Genomic DNA, 17217 nt, shown 5'->3' with positions numbered 1-17217 from the left:
TTTCCCGATTTGTGTTGGTAACTTTAATGTTGGGGATAAGTTAAACTTTTTGTTATATGGAGTACATTATATGTGAAGTATAAATTTCTAGAATCAGGGTTCTGGTTTTGTGCCTTTTAAGCTATTTTCATTAAACACTCAATCGTATTTTAAAGTAAATTTAAACGACATAAATCTAATTGCCAAACTAACCTATTTGACATGTTTAACTTATTGCATATTTGTATAACCCAAAAAGAAATTTTATGTAACTAACACTCTACTTTGATTACATAATAAAGAAAGGTACCGTTACAACCATTTAAACCATAACCCTATCACTTGCAGAAGAAGCAAAAAGCAAAACATCAATTGTATAATTACAACCAACCTGCCAACCTGGGTATTGGGTATTAACAAATGAAACGACTAGTTTGGTCTATTTGGTTGTTGGGTGATACTATAACATAGTTCTTCCTTATTTTAGTTACCAATATCACTATTTTATGCATTATATTGGGCCATTGCCCATTGGGGACTTATTTGTACAAGTGTAAGTGTGTAACAACCAGGCTATGCTAAAATACTAGTTAATCACAATCTAAACTTATGATTAACTTTTTTTGTGAAACTTTGAATTGATTACTCTATTATTCTATCCTTTTCTTTTCAGAAGCCCCAACTAAAAAAACCACATATTTTGACCACATCAAATATCTAAAAACAGCAGTACATTTTAGCATCTTTGATTAGTTTATTATAGAAATCAAAGAACACGCCTTTAAGAATGTTGCACTTTCTTTAAAAAATAATTGGAATGGTCTTTCTAAAAAGGACCTCCACGGTGAGCAAACATGAACTACAGATTATGTAAATGCCAGCTTAAGCTTAACAAATGCACAAGTATAGAGTGGTTTACCACTATTATGTTCGAAGTTTAATGTATTTATTTAGATATGCGTTACTTATATAGATATCTATGTTCAAACTTAGCCGTCCTATCCTCTCTGGCCTTCTCCTTTCTCTCTCAAACCTAACCTTTAACAATGAACTTCAAAGGGGCTTTGATTCAATTTTCCATGTATTTGTTAAAGTCATTTTTTTTTTGTAAATGCAGTATGATTTTTTATTAAAAAAAAAGTATTAATTTTTTCCAATGCATATAAATTATCCACTTTCTTAAATAATAACATTTCAAAGAAATTCATACAGAGTAGAAAAAGAGGTGACAAATTTCTGAAATTGTATAGACAGAACCAACTTAAATCTAGCTTATCACTTCACACAAAATATTTTTATGTTCCAGAAAAAAAGGTACTCCGAATGAAACTCATGATCATTAGCCAGTATTGTGTCAACTATGTCGGATTAACAAACTTGTTTATGGGAGGCGTTAAATTAAGTTGCTTTATCCATGTCTAACATTGTTCTCTTACATGGAATACAATTCATATAATCATACTACGTATGTGAATCATTGAATTTTAACAAATGGTTTTTTAAATTTGCAGCAGTAGATTCAGTTATACGCTACTGTCAGTTTTGCATAAACAATCTCAAGTTGTCACTATATAAATTAGAAATATACGACGCACCATTCATCTATAGAGTATAGTCCGACAAAAAAAAGCCCAATAAAGTATAGTCCAAGTTTAGTATTATTATATAATTTCGGTGGAGAATAAATGCTAAAACATCCATCCTATTACATTAAATATTTTTATCTTCAGTTTTATTAATTTAACACAAATTCTTATTTACAATGGGTGTATAATAAATAGTGTACACCGGAGTAAAAGTTGACTCAAAATGCTTAAAAGTTACATTTATATAGATAAAAGTTATCTATTTTTTAATGATAAATTTTTTCATTTGAATAAAAATTATTTCTTCAAAATCACTAATAATGTATAAATTAATCATTTAACCCTTTAAAATGTTTATCTATCAACTTTTTAATTTTATAATATAAAAGTTACAGAAAAATAAGTTAAAGTTACGAAAAACTGCATAAAAGTTATCTTGGTGTACAATAAATTTATTGTACACCTTGTGCGCGCAAGACCTTTTGTTAATTTAAAATATGATTAGGAGTAAGATTCAATTGACATGGTGGTCAAAATAATTGTAATGACCTTGGGATGATTATGTTTGCATGAACACGAGCCATATGACAGTACCAGCTCATCATTCCAACTTCAAATGATGTCATCCGATTTCCGATCAAACATCATTAATATTCCGACCACCTATGCTCGCTTAGATTTGTTTATCTTTACATTCTGATTAGGAAAACAATTAATTAATACTCTCTCTGTTTTTTTTTTTTTGTTACGTTTAGACTTTTGCACGGTTATTAACGTATAATAAATATTCTTTTTCTTTTTTATTAAAAAAATAAACTCATGAAAAACCTCAAATAAAAAATTGAGGAATCTCGATGCAATTAAATTAATTAATCGTTAAAACGCGTGAAAAATATCAAACGTAAAGAACAAAAAGATCCGGAGAGAGTAGTATAATAAGTTTACAAAAGGAAAGATTCTCTTTCGTAACAAACATTGCGAAACACTCTAAAAAAACACGTAACAAACAAAAAGAAACAGAGGGAGTACTATACATATCTGTTTATGAACATCGTCTAAAACATGTTATGGAGTACAATCGTACGAAGTAGTAGTTTCGATATAAAACAATTACCTTATATTCTTAATGAATCAAGATTTACTAATGTACGATTTTTTTTTGTTATAGTGCCAATAGTGTTATGCACTAAAAACCAAATTAACTGTGGATAAAGAACAGTGGACGTAATTAAACACCAGAACACGTACGTCATATTTATTCATAATCATTCTTGAATGGAAATGGAATCGTTGGTAATGAAAAATGAAACAACAAAATAATATTAGTCCGTATTAGTCAATAACAAACGTAAGAAATTAAGACGCTAAAATTGACGTAGACGAAACTTTATTTCCACTCTTAATGATCGCCGCTTCGCCACCACCGTTTGACTTTTTTTTTTTTTACAATGATATTCGTTTACTTGTGACAGTAAAGTTAAACAACTTATTATGCAAACCAATCTATATACCAATTGCTAATTGTTTGTTTTTATCGGTTTTGTTGATATGGAAATTGGTCATGACTAAAAATGGTTATAGACCGGATTGGGCTTTGAGCTGAGCTCATGGGTCGTGGTTAAATCGGTCATGAGCCATGTCAAACCTGCTTATAACTTGTCGTGTTGGATATGGCTGGCAGGCTTGGCCGGGCCAAACATTTAAAACTGCAACCCCAAAATAGCCAGTTTTCTAAATTAGTGCATAAGTTCACTATTTTCAACCGAAATGATTCTAGCTAAATTATTAAAGTCAAAGTAGATCATCATGCATCATATGGTTCCTCCTAAGTAGTGTGAATTGAGTAAGTATGTTATGAAAGCATCATTACGATGTGTAACTATTTGATTCGAACGTAAAACTATTTGATAAAAAGTTGATATATTACCTAAGACCCTTATGTTTAGGTATACTTCTTTGTAATGTGGATAGTAGATATTAGAATATCTAGCTGTACGTAATTATATCGTCTTCCTAGCTACGGAGTAACTGCTTCTATGTTTGACTTACAATCTACTGAATACTGAACCACGCACTACTCGAAATTAAGATCGAGGATATTAATGATATACGGAGTAGTACGTTGACTTCTGACTTTGGTCTAATTTTGAATTTTAATGATGATATATAGAGTACGTTGACCGCTGATTATCCCGTGTTTTACAAACGCTTTCATATCGAACTATGGAGTATCCCGTGTATACAAATAGAGGAGGCCATTATATGCACGGTTGCTATTCGCAACCTTTATTTACTTTACCGCACCCCCGTAAAAAACCAAAAGTACCCTTTAGTCTATTTTTCGATCTCTCCCGCTACTGGAATCTCTCTCTGAAATTGAAACACTCTCAAACTCTCCATACTTTTGGGTTCCTCAGTTCGTGAAAATTGAAAAACGAGAACGGGGATTGAAGAACCATAATTGAAGAAACGTCTTCAACACCAATCTCAACCTAAATATCGGCTACAAGGTTTGTCTTCAAACACCAATCAATCTCGTATAACTACAAGGTGTGTGTTGTTTTGCATTTTCATGATAAAAAATTGAATTAGGTTTTCAGGGTCATTAATTAGCATAATAAATTTCGGAGTTTGAATTAATGAATTGAATTATGAAATTGGGAATTTGAATTAGGAATTCAAATAAGGAATTAGGTTTCATAGAATTGGTTGAATTAGGAATTCGAATTGGGAATTAGGTTTCAAAGAATTGGTTGAATTATATGTGGCATCATTGTCCGCACACACCAAAGATGATATTCACATTATATGATTATATGTGTACTAAAAATTTAGAATTGATATCAATTTTTAAGGAACTATCAACTAGATCTCCTCAACGAGAAGACTGTCCTAACTTCTGTGTACCTTTCCTTTTCAAAAAAAAAAAAAAAAACTAGATCTCCTCAACAAAAGATGTAATGGATAGCATATTATCTTTGACAAATACGCAGTATTGTACAACTTTTTGACAGGGAAGACGTACATCAGCACAAGCGAAAACGATAAACTGTTTTTAATTATGAAGTAATTCTATATCATAGTATTATTTTTGAGCTATATCATAGTATTTGAGTTATTGTAGTATTGTCGCAGTACTATGTTTCCTAATATTGTCCTAGTAGGTCAGTAGGATAAAGAAACTACTCCCTACGTATTTATTTAACAGATACCTTTGGTTGGGCACGAGTATTAAAAAAAAGAATTGAATAAAATAAAATAATAAAGCGAGTGGGGTTGGGTAGATATTTAATAAGTAAACAAGTGGGGACTAGGTCATTTTGGAGGTGGGGTGAGTTTATGAAATTATTTGTTTAATAGGATGGTGGGTCATATGGTAAATTAGATGTATTATTTAATTAGATGGTGGGGTTGATAAGTTACTAATAATGGCAAGTGTATCTCTTAAATAAATACGGCCGAAAAAGGCAAGTGTATCCCTTACATAAATACGGAGGGAGTATGTTGTATTATATAGGGCGTGTTCGGCGGTAACGTTTAAGGTAAATTAAGGGTAGCGTTTTGACCTTATTTTCGGACGAATCCACCTAGGTTCGGCCGAACCTAACCCCATGTTCGGCCGAACTAACCCTCAAGTTTGGGCGAACTTAAGTGATGAAGAGTTCCTGATTCCTGCTACTTTCAGGCAAACCTGTCACGGTTCGGCATAACTTACCCTTAGGTTTGGCCGAATTTCTTCATGGTTCGGGCGAACCTGGCGCTAACTTCTTTTTATGAGACTATTTAAAGCTTTTTCAGGGATTTTTTATTTACCTTAGTTTTGAACAAAAATAGTCTGAATTATTCCAAAGAGAAAGACAAGAAACTTCATTGATTGTTAATTTATGTTTGGGATTCTCCAATCTTGATTTTTGAAGCTTCATTGTAAAATTCCCAACTCTTACTTTTCATTTATTTTCATTAATTTCTGATTTTGTTTGAATTGTTCTTTTTATTTTCTCATTAATAAAAAAAAACCTACAAATAAGCGCTTTTATATTTGCGAGCATGAAGTCAGGAAGCTTCGAGAGTAGCTGCTTCAGCTCCGGCCACTTGAATTTTCGACTTCTCAACACCTTGATTGTTGAAGTGATTCTCGATAGCTCGATAACCATTATTGTTAAGTACCACGATATAGCAATTTTTTTGGACTCGCTCAGGCCATTACCTTGAGTGAGGTTGGGTGAAAGCTCTCTTGTTTTGGATAAGATGTCATATGTTATGGCGGGTTCGCCAAGTGGAGAACGACGAAGAATTTTGGTTACACAAATTTAAAATTTAATATATCGTTACGTTTATCTCTATCTCATATATTTTTTTCAACCACACATAACAAATACAAATAAATTTTATTTCAATAAAAATATTTCTCGATTGTAAATTATTGTTTACGAGTAATTAATAATACTCTGTAAACAAATTAATTTAGTAACATCTAACCTAGTTTACTTCTAAGACATTGTTCATTAACACGTCATATCTTTATATACACATATCAAATACGAAGCATCAAATCTGATGTGTGGCGCGCCACACCGTCAGTGGCGCGTTTACACTTGATGATAATTTGTGCGGCCTATAATCGTTGAAAACAATTATTATAATAAATGGCTACAATCTCCATCAATAAACATTTAAATGGTGATTGTTTTGGTGGTGCCTAGTCCTAAATACAGTTTTGCGCCAATGTGGTCACAAGATCGATTCATGATAGCCGCAAGTTAAATCTTTCACATTCTTCTTCCTCTTTTTTCACATATAATTAAGGGGTTATTTATCATATAAAATATTAGAAAGTAACTTTAAATTATAAAACATCAGGACGCCTCTAATGTTTTACTAGGATTATTTTTGCATGTTAATGATGTTACTTTTTAACATTCGACACAATCACTACTAATATTTTTAAGGATTATTTATATTGGGGTGTTTGTTTAATGGGAAATGTGGATGGAAATGAGAATTTATTTCCCTATCTTGCTCCATTTCTCATGTTTGTTATTTTGTTAAGTGGGAATGGGAAATGAGCATGGCTTTGGGAATGGAAAATGGTAGGGTCAATGCCCTTGATTTTATTACCTAGGGAGGGGTTGGGAATTGAGAAAAGAGAAAAATGTCCAAAATGCCATTTATGAGTAAGCAAGATGAGTTGTATTGTATGCGTATTTGCGTAATTTTGTGATGTATTACCAATCTATTTCCCATCACTTCCCAAACAAGTGAATGGGAAATTTTTCAAGGAATTCCCGCCCACAAATTCTCATTCTAATATCACTCTCTATTCCCCAAAATTGCATTCCCACATAACAAAAAACCCTTTATTTGTAATTTTAGTTCCTTTTATAGTTTTAATACAACTATTTTTAATCCAGCTACTTAGTTACTTAAAAAATTAGGGCGTTACTTTAATGTTATACTAGGGTTACTTTTGTATGTTAATGATGTTACTTTTAAACAATAGACACGACATTACTATTAATTGTTAAGGATTATTTCTATTTGTAATTGGTTACGTCTATTTATAATCTCTAAGTTACTTTTATAGTTTTAGAAGAGTAACTTTTAATCAAGCTACTTATTCCCTTAAAATATTAGGATATTACTTTAATATTTTCCTATAGTTACTTTTGTATGTTAATGGTGTTACTTTGAATATTGCGCACAATTACTGCTAATACTACTAAGGTTTTTTTTTTTTTTTAATACTAATAATGTTACGGACTCCGTATAAACGATAGACACAATTACTATTAGTATTACTATTAATCAAAAAAAAAATACTATTAATATTACTAAAAGCCAAAAAATCCACAACTCCATTATATTAATTATTAATTACTAATGTGTTGTTATAAATATATTGTATTGTGGATGCCCATTATACCCCTGGCATCATTATCCTATATAATGTACGTACGTGTACATATTATGTTGATTGGAATAAGATGATAACCGCCAGTTTCTCTCTTCCTCTCTCCCCCTTTCTCCTTAATTTCATAACACGTTCACCATGATAGTAAGTGACCTGAAGTTCACCAGAATGATAGTATGTGACTTGAATATTGAAGGAAATAATGCCCTTGGTCCAAGTATGCATTCTATGATAAGTCTAATAAATGCGGTTCAGTATTAATTAACAAGTTAATAATTCAGTGAGATCAAGTGAGCTGAATGCCTAGCTAGAGGCCGCTTCAGTTCAAGTGGAATTAATGATATTAATCCACAGCTTACTCTTGACTGAACCCGTAGGGTCACACAAATAGTACGTAAACGGATCAAGTATTTAATGGCATTAAATACTCCATCTATGAATATTCGGAATCGACGGATCTTGGTTTCAGTGGGAGCTGAGATCGTCACAGGCAAGAAATGAATACTCCGGAAAACGATGATATTACCGGAAACGGAAATATGGATCGTATCGGAAATATAAATATTGTCCAAGTCGTAGATGTTGCCGGAAACGGAAACATGGTACTTATCGGAAAATATTATCGGAAATGAAAATATTGCCAGAATCGGAAATATTGCCGGAAACGGAAATATTGTCAGAATCGGAAATATTATCGGAATCGGAAAATAATTCCGGAAACGGAAATATTAAATATTTTTTCGAAACGGAAATTAATTCCGGAATCGGAAATATTAAATATTGTTCGTATCGGAAATAAATTCCGGAATCGGAAATTTAATCGGAAGCGTATCGTACGAATAAGCATCGGACGAGGCCTGCCGGACGAGGGCCCAGCACGAAGCCAGGCCATCGCCCAGCAAGCCAAGCGCACCACACGAACAGCCAAGGCCACGCCAGGCCCAGCGCAAGGCCAGGCCCAGCAGGCCGAGGCAGCGCGCACAGCGCGCGCAGCGCGCGCAGGAGCTACGTGGGCTTGTAGCTCGCGTAGGCCTCGCTGCGTGGGCTGCTGCTCGCACGCACGCGCATGGGCGGCCCATCGTGGCTGCCGTGTGTGTGTGCGTGAGTGTTTGTGTTCATGCACGATTCCTAAAACATGCAGAGTTCGGTTAATGATTAAATTCCTAATTCTATTAGATAAATTAATTAATTAGAGTTCTTGTAGGATTCTAGGTTTAATTAATTTGTATCTGAATAGGATTCCAATTCCCTTTCCATACCCCTATAAATATGTGGCCTGGGTTCACAATTTATAACGAGTTTAAAAGTATTCAAAGTGAGTTTTTGAGAGAAAAATTCAATCACACATCTTGCTCAAAAGTGCCGAAAATTCTAGTACCTTAAGGGCGATTCTAGTTGGTCAATCTTAAGGCGGATCCGGACGTGCTGTGGACTATCTACGGAGGGACGACACTTGGAGTCCTAAAGACTTGTTCTTGTTCGGTTCGGGCGCAGCTAGGGAAGGCACGCAACAAAGAGTATGCATCTAAATTATGCTATATGATTATGTGTAAATAATATGTATTCCTGGGTTAATGGTTGTTTCCGCATGATTTATGTAATATCATATGTATCATAACCTGACAGTGGTATCACGAGCCCCTTATTATTTTCATAATCTAATTTGCATAAACATGGTTAAATATTACAAATTTGCAAGAATTAAAAGGGGTGATTAATTTTCGTAATTGTTAATTAATTGCAAATTGCGTTTATTTAATTATACGTACGCAGTTTTTCGGCAGTTTCTTCGTTACTCATACAAATCGAGTGATTTTTGTGTCAATTTCGCATGTAAAAGGCATTCTAAAATTTTGTAATTAGTATTTTTGTGCCGAACCCAGAATTCTCAAATTCGAAGCCTAACTATGACTTTTCGAAGGTTTTAGTTTTTCGAATGCAAAATTTTGTAAATTTAAGATGTTAAATTAAATATTTGCGATTCTTGTTGATAAATCTTGAATTTTTGATTGACCTACTGCATATGTTTAACAAGTTTGAATGCCTAGCCTTGTTAATTATGCAATCTAATTTGTAATTATGATTAATTTGTTGAAAATTAGAATAATTTAGAATTAATTTGATTTTCATAATTAATTATAATTTAATCAGAAACCTATGATTAAAAACCACCATAAAAATTGTAAATTTATGATAAATTTTAAATTTTTATGACCTAGACTTGAATCCATGTAAATCGGAAATCAATTGAATAATAAATTTTCGATTTTTCGCCCTAAAATTATGAAATTAATATTATTTATTAATTTGTCATTAATTTTAAATATAAATTTTAAATTTTTATACGATTCGTTCATAAAACTTGCACGCACAAAGCAATGGACGCTTCATGTTACCCTTAAGGGGTGTTGTATAGTGCGGGCATGCGACGACGAGCAAGGGAGCTCGTCGCCCGTGCGGCACGAATGCAATGAGCAAGGGCGTAGTGCACGAGCACAAGGCAGCAGCCCTGCTTTGTGTCGTGTGCCACGAGCTATGAACAAATGGGCATGGGCGAAAGGCAAGCCAAGGCAGTCGCGTGTGGGCAGCAAGCGAGCTGCGCCACAACGCGCACTGCCTCGCGCAAGAGCGCGCAGCCTCGCGCGCAGCGAGCGCAAGCTCGCGTGCCACGAGCGCTGCGCCCAGCGTTGCTCGCGCGCACAGCGAGCGATGTCGCGCGCCTAGCGAGCGATGGCTCGCGCGCACAGCGAGCGATGGCTCGCGCGCACAGCGAGCAATGGCTCGCGCGCACAGCGAGCGCTGGGGAGCGCCCACTGCGAGCGATGGCTCGCGTGCGACGAGCGCTGGCGCGCGCGCAGCGAGCACCACAGCGTGCGATGGCTTGCGATTGGTAGAGCAGCAGCTATGCGACGAGCGCATGAGCTGCGCGCATATGGCCAGCAATGGCTGTATGCGTGCGGCCCATGGACGTGCAATGCGTAGGGTGTTTGCGTTACGATTAGATCGTTTTGAATGTTTAATTTGAAAATTTCAGTTCACGTAATTTTAATTAATTTTAAAATTAATAATTTAAATTATTTTCTTGGATTTTAATTTTGAATATTGTAATTATAATAAATTTTATTTATTCTAATTATTTTACTAAAATTAAAATCATGAATTAATTTAAATAACGACTGAAATTAAATTAAACTTTTTGGATTCAATTATAAACTTATATGAGCTTTAAATTTTAATTAAAATTGTATGTTTCCGGTTAGACTAGAAATACATTTTTATGTTTAAAATTAGTAAAGCATATGAATTTATTGGTTTAAGTGGGAGCGCTTTTTAGTCATAAACTCTTGATTAGGTCTACAAATCCTTAAGGTTAAAACAACTTGATTAGAATTAATAAGGACTGAATAATTGGTAGATTATTGGTGCCCTTGATTAATTGCTGCAAATATTTACGTGATGCATAATGTGTTTTACTAACCAGCTAAGTGGGCCATTCATGATAATGAATGGGTGAATGGTATATATTGTATATGTACTGTTTTGCAGGTTATGAAGTGACTAGTATGGCCCAAATAGGATAGAAAATATGGTCTGCGTACCATTAATTTGAATGTAATTGGTCTAAAGAACCAAAGTTATTTTTCAATTCAAATATGGTCTGCGAACCATCAAATAGTTGTAATTAGTTATAGCTTATCCTATTTGAAGAAAATGGTGCCTCCCACGGAGATTTTCAAGACGGACTTTGAAGTCAAAGCTTCAAGATGAAGTCGGGCCATACTAGATCACATTTATCTTATGCATGTTTTAAGTTATTTATTGCTTTTAAATATGTCTTAAAATGCATGAGATCAAAAAGCTTGATTATGTTGCATGATTAAGGATTTTAGTTCACTTAAAATCTAACCAACATAGTAAGAGCCTTAAGTTCCAAACTTAAAAATTGAGTTAAAAGGTGCCATGCCAAAATATACACCTGCTTGGATATCCTTTACATCAATCTAGTAATAGTTTTCGCTCAGCGAGGTGTTACTTATTGGTCCTAAAGGGGCAAGGTACACAAATAATTGTGAGTACATGTTAGTTTTGGTGAAACTCAACGATATAAGTAAGGAGTCCTTTTATGTCGTGGCAAAATCGATAGGTTTACCTAATAAGTTCTTAGACGTACCTATCAACCAAGAATAGTTTCTAGACTATTAGCAAAAGGCTTTTGCTTACCTAAGATGTTCTAGGATTAAGTCGACAAACTGTGCTTAGTTCTTCAATGATTTTAGGATCTTGGAATCATTTTATTCACACCTGCCGGAACACATAACTTGAATAAAATGCTTAATAAACATTGAATTATGCATGTATGCTAGAATTTAAGTTTATTAAGAGAAACTGTGAATGGTTATTTATTTGTTTATTCTTTTCAATTGTAGTTTTTAATATGGCAAACAACAATTCATTCAACATTCGATAAATTCTCGAAAAGGAGAAGTTGAACGGGAAAAACTTCCTTGACTGGCAAAGGAACTTGCAAATAGTTCTTATGCAGGAAGAAAAGGAGTATGTCCTAGATGAGGTGATGCCCGAAGCCGCAGGCGACGGGGTCACTCAGGCAGCCCTCAATCGTTGGATTGATGCCAACAAGGATGTGAAATGTCTAATGCTCGCCACCATGAGTGCGGATCTGCAGAAAACGTTCATCAACTCAGATGCTTTCACAATCATCAGTGAGTTGAAGAACATGTTCCAAGATCTGGCTCGAGTCGAAAGATTCGAGACTCATAGGCAAATTCTTGAGACCAAGCTTAAGAAAGGCGAGCCCGTAAGTCCACATGTTCTCAAAATGATTGGACTCATTGAGAATATGAGTCGGCTGGATCAGCAATTTTCTCAGGAAATGGCTATAGACACCATCCTCCATTCTCTTCATAGCGGGTATGATCAGTTCAAACTGAACTACAGTATGAATAGTCTGGACAAAACGCTCACTGAGCTTCACGGTATGCTGAAGACCGCTGAAAAGACGCTCAAAAGTGATAAGCAGGATGTGCTTATGGTGCGTGGGGGCAAGTTCAAGAAATCTGGAAAGAAGAGGTATGCTAAGAAAGGTGGCAACAAGGCCAGCCCAACTAAGCAAACTGGCGCCAAATCTGTAAAGAGGAAGGTCAGTCAACCCACTTCTGAATCCGAATGCTTCTACTGCAAGAAGAAGGGGCATTGGAAGAGAGATTGCTTGAAGCTAAAGGAAGATCAGAAGAACGGAACAGTCGTTCCATCTTCAGGTATTTTCGTTATAGACTGTATACTTGCTAATTCAACTTCTTGGGTATTAGATACAGGTTGTGGCTCACACTTATGTTCCAATCCACAGGGACTAAGAAGAAGTAGAAAGTTAAGCAAGGGTGAAGTTGACCTACGAGTGGGAAATGGAGCACGGATTGCTGCATTAGCTGTAGGAACTTACTATTTGTCGTTGCCCTCCGGGCTAGTTTTGGAACTGGAAGAATGTTTCCATGTTCCAAGTCTTACTAAAAACATCATTTCAGTTTCTTGCTTAGATGCTAAGGGATTTTCCTTTTTAATAAAAGACAATAGTTGTTCGTTTTATTTTAAAGAGATGTTTTATGGATCTGCTAGATTAGTCAATGGACTTTATTTATTAGATCACGACAAACAAGTATATAACATAAATACCAAAAAGGCCAAAAAGAATGATTCAGATCTCACCTATCTGTGGCATTGTCGATTAGGCCATATAAACTTGAAACGCTTAGAAAGACTTCAAAAGGAAGGAATTCTAGAACCATTTGACTTAGAGGATTATGGTAAATGCGAATCATGTTTACTTGGCAAAATGACAAAGCAACCTTTCTCTAAAGTTGGAGAAAGAGCAAATGAACTATTGGGTTTAATCCATACAGATGTATGTGGACCAATGAGTACAAATGCTAGAGGTGGTTTCAGCTACTTTATCACTTTTACTGATGACTTCAGTAGGTATGGTTATGTCTACCTAATGAAGCATAAGTCTGAATCCTTTGACAAATTCAAGGAATTTCAGAGTGAAGTAGAGAATCAATTAGGCAAGAAGATTAAAGCACTGCGGTCTGATAGAGGCGGTGAATATCTGAGCTATGAATTTGATGACCATCTGAAAGAATGTGGAATTCTATCAGAATTGACTCCTCCTGGAACACCACAATTGAATGGTGTGTCGGAACGAAGGAACAGAACCTTGCTAGACATGGTCAGGTCAATGATGGGTCAGGCCGAACTTCCATTAGAATTTTGGGGACATGCACTAAATACAGCTGCACTCACTATAAATAGAGCTCCGTCTAAAGCTGTCGAAAAGACTCCATACGAATTATGGTTTGGAAAGCCTCCAAATGTGTCTTTTCTTAAGATTTGGGGATGTGAAGTATACGTCAAACGATTAATTTCAGACAAACTTCATCCAAAATCTGACAAATGTATCCTTGTGGGCTATCCAAAGGAAACAAAGGGGTATTACTTCTACAATACATCTGAGAACAAGGTGTTTGTTGCTCGAGATGGTGTCTTTTTGGAGAAGGATCACATTTCCAAAATGACAAGTGGGAGAAAAGTAGACCTCGAAGAAATTCGAGTCGAACAACAAACTCTAGAGAATGCTCAAGATGACATTCAGGATGAAACTCAGAGATCTTTAGAAGAATCTGGTGAGAATCATGGTTAATCTAGAAATGTTACCCCGCGTAGATCGCAAAGATATAGATCTCAACCGGAAAGGTACTTAGGTATTTTGACGAACGAGAGCTATGACGTTCTATTACTTGAAAGTGATGAACCTGCGACTTACAAACAAGCTATGACGAGCCCTAGCTCCAAGCAATGGCAAGAAGCCATGCAATCTGAATTAGACTCCATGTCTGAAAACCAAGTATGGGATTTGGTCGATTTGCCAGATGGCTACCAAGCCATTGGAAGCAAATGGGTTTTCAAACTGAAAAAGGACAAGGATGGGAAACTTGAAGTTTTCAAAGCTAGATTGGTTGCAAAAGGTTACAGGCAAGTCCACGGTGTGGATTACGATGAAACCTTTTCACCAGTTGCAATGCTAAAATCTATTCGGATAATGTTAGCAATCGCTGCATATTACGATTACGAAATATGGCAGATGGATGTCAAAACTGCTTTCTTAAACGGCGTTTTAACAGAAACTGTGTTTATGACACAACCTGAAGGTTTTGAGGATCCAAAGAATGCTAAAAAGGTATGCAAGCTAAAGAAGTCAATCTACGGATTGAAGCAGGCATCCAGGAGCTGGAATATACGTTTTGATGAAGCAGTCAGTGACTTTGGTTTCATCAAGAACGCAGACGAATCTTGTGTATACAAGAAGGTCAGTGGGAGCAAAATTGCTTTCCTAGTATTATATGTCGACGACATATTGCTTATCGGAAATGACATTCCTATGTTGAACTCTGTCAAGATTTGGCTTGGGAAATGTTTTTCGATGAAGGATCTAGGAGAAGCACAGTACATATTGGGCATCAAGATTTACAGAGATAGATCTAAAAGGATGATTGGACTTAGTCAAAGCACTTATATCAATAAGGTGCTTGATAGGTTCAAGATGGCGGACTCCAAGCGAGGCTACCTACCCATGTCTCATGGAATGACTCTAAGCAAGACTCAGTGCCCAAAAACACTTGATAAGCGTAGACGAATGAATGGGATTCCATATGCATCATTGATTGGTTCAATAATGTATGCTATGATATGTACACGCCCGGATGTTGCGTACGCACTCAGTGCTACGAGCAGATACCAGTCAGACCCAGGAGAGGCGCATTGGACTGCTGCCAAGAATATTCTGAAGTACCTGAAAAGGCACAAAGATGACTTCCTGGTCTATGGTGGAGATGATGAATTAATTGTTAAAGGCTATACGGACGCAAGTTTCCAAACCGACAAAGATGATTTCAGATCACAGTCTGGGTTTGTCTTCTGCCTCAACGGAGGAGCAGTAAGCTGGAAAAGTGCTAAGCAAAGCACCATTGCGGATTCTACAATTGAAGCGGAGTACGTTGCTGCACATGAAGCAGCAAAGGAAGCTATATGGCTAAGGAAGTTCATAGGTGAACTTGGTGTAGTCCCCTCCATTAAAGGACCAATAGCCCTGTATTGTGACAATAACGGAGCTATTGCACAGGCAAAAGAGCCTAGACACCACCAGAGAGTCAAGCATGTACTTCGTAGATTTCACCTTCTACGAGAGTTCGTTGAAAGAAAAGAAGTCGAGATAAGCAAAATTGGAACTGATGACAACATATCAGATCCATTAACTAAACCTCTGCCGCAAGCGAAGCACAACTCGCACACTGCAGCTATGGGAATCAGGCATATTGGAGAATGGCTTTGATGTCTCTGTTTAATGTTTTAAAGTTTTAGAGTTTAAATCTTTGTAAAACATTATTGGTTAATCATTCACAATAAATGAAAAGAATTCATTTTTCCATTTAATTTGTGGTTTATTAAATGATGAGTCCCTTCAATTTGATGATATATTCAAGATAGACTGTCAGGACCAGTCCTGTGACTAAGAAATGTCTATCAAGTGAACTTGAATGTCAAAGGTTGAAAATGGTCCCTAATCGGAGTTTTCTATAAAATTGGACGCATAGAAAACGTTAGACGATTAGAATGCAAGATGACTAGTAGTTCTGTTTCTTGAACTATGTGGACATGGCAATGTCATAATCATTTGCATAGATACTTACTTTGGGAAGACTAGTATCGGACAAGACCTATGAAACTTTACTGTAAGAGATGAAAATCTGTCATAAGTAAATTTCATTAAATTATTAGACACTAAATCCTCAATACCTGAGTGGTTTGAGATTACTTGTTTGAGAACTGGTTGCTTTGACGTTGACCAACCGTCGCACCGTAAAAGGAGGCTATAAAGGCAACGCTCAGGTAATCACCTATCAAACGAAGTCTAATCTCAAGATCGCAAGATTGGGATTGTCCTCCCATAAATCGGGATGAGATGCTTAAAAGTTGTACAAGGCCACTCGGAGAGCTAGAAACTGTGAAATGCATGGCCGTGCTCGGATGAATCATAGGCTATGATTATCTGTTTATTTGATCAGTTGAACTCTGAAACCGAGGAACACCTCTGGACATAATAAGGATGACAACTCTTACCTTATGTTCAAGAGCAAGCATCGAGCGACAAAGGAATTAGGAAATGCACACTTGTCCCTAAGGACAAGTGGGAGACTGAAGGAAATAATGCCCTTGGTCCAAGTATGCATTCTATGATAAGTCTAATAAATGCGGTTCAGTATTAATTAACAAGTTAATAATTCAGTGAGATCAAGTGAGCTGAATGCCTAGCTAGAGGCCGCTTCAGTTCAAGTGGAATTAATGATATTAATCCACAGCTTACTCTTGACTGAACCCGTAGGGTCACACAAATAGTACGTAAACGGATCAAGTATTTAATGGCATTAAATACTCCATCTATGAATATTCGGAATCGACGGATCTTGGTTTCAGTGGGAGCTGAGATCGTCACAGGCAAGAAATGAATACTCCGGAAAACGATGATATTACCGGAAACGGAAATATGGATCGTATCGGAAATATAAATATTGTCCAAGTCGTAGATGTTGCCGGAAACGGAAACATGGTACGTATCGGAAAATATTATCGGAAATGGAAATATTGCCAGAATCGGAAATATTGCCGGAAACG

The sequence above is a fragment of the Spinacia oleracea genome, chromosome 1 (genome assembly GCF_020520425.1).
Source record: "Spinacia oleracea cultivar Varoflay chromosome 1, BTI_SOV_V1, whole genome shotgun sequence".
In the NCBI taxonomy this organism is placed as follows: Eukaryota; Viridiplantae; Streptophyta; class Magnoliopsida; order Caryophyllales; family Amaranthaceae; genus Spinacia; species Spinacia oleracea.
Note: the sequence above shows the minus strand (reverse complement) of the source record.